At 56.9% G+C, this 624-nt stretch overlaps 1 protein-coding gene across 1 annotated transcript in view; it reads right to left on the reverse strand.

Annotated features, from left to right (window-relative positions):
• CTSH (cathepsin H) overlaps positions 1–624 on the reverse strand; it is a gene marked incomplete at its 5' end in the record, with an annotated part of 9351 nt that overhangs the window by 2029 nt on the left and 6698 nt on the right. The gene's annotated exons all lie outside the window — the stretch shown is intronic.

Consider the following 624-nt stretch of genomic DNA (forward strand, 5'->3'; position numbering starts at 1 on the left):
GGCGCCTCGCACGGTCCTGGCCCCCGCCGGGAGGCCGGGGTCCCTCAGCTCCCCGGCTCAGAGCTCACAGCACAGCGCTCCGGTGGCGAGGCAGCTTTATTGTCAGTGAGAAATTTCATTGTGAAACAACACAGACGTGCCCCTGCTCACACGCGGCTTCATTTCCTCGGCACCGAGGTTCTGGCGTCCTCGCTGGTGGGTTAAAGAAAAATCACCCGTTTCTTCTCTATGTGCATTAAAATACCCTGGTTTTTAATACAAAATATAGCAAGCATTTCATCAAAATTGGTAAAAGTGTACAAATCACAGCACTCATTCATCCTTCCTTTAAAGAGCAGGGAAATTGCCTTCAAAAACAATTTTAAAATCGCTACAATTTACACCTGGTGATTGCAGGAGAGCCACCCGAGGGGCGGGGGAGCTCTGTGTGCCCTCAGTCGGTTCCTGGGGGGTTTCCCTGCACCCAGGCGGGCCCTGCTGCCCCCGGGGGGGATGGAGGCACACCTGGGCACACCTGGGCACGGCAGGAGGAGGGAACTGGCAGGGTTTGGCTGGAGAGGGCACGCTCAGCTCGGGCTGCTGCTACAGGAGAACCTGGCTGCTGTGTGAGAGGCAAGGGGGCGC

Source organism: Geospiza fortis, unplaced genomic scaffold (assembly GCF_000277835.1).
Source record: "Geospiza fortis unplaced genomic scaffold, GeoFor_1.0 scaffold2, whole genome shotgun sequence".
In the NCBI taxonomy this organism is placed as follows: Eukaryota; Metazoa; Chordata; class Aves; order Passeriformes; family Thraupidae; genus Geospiza; species Geospiza fortis.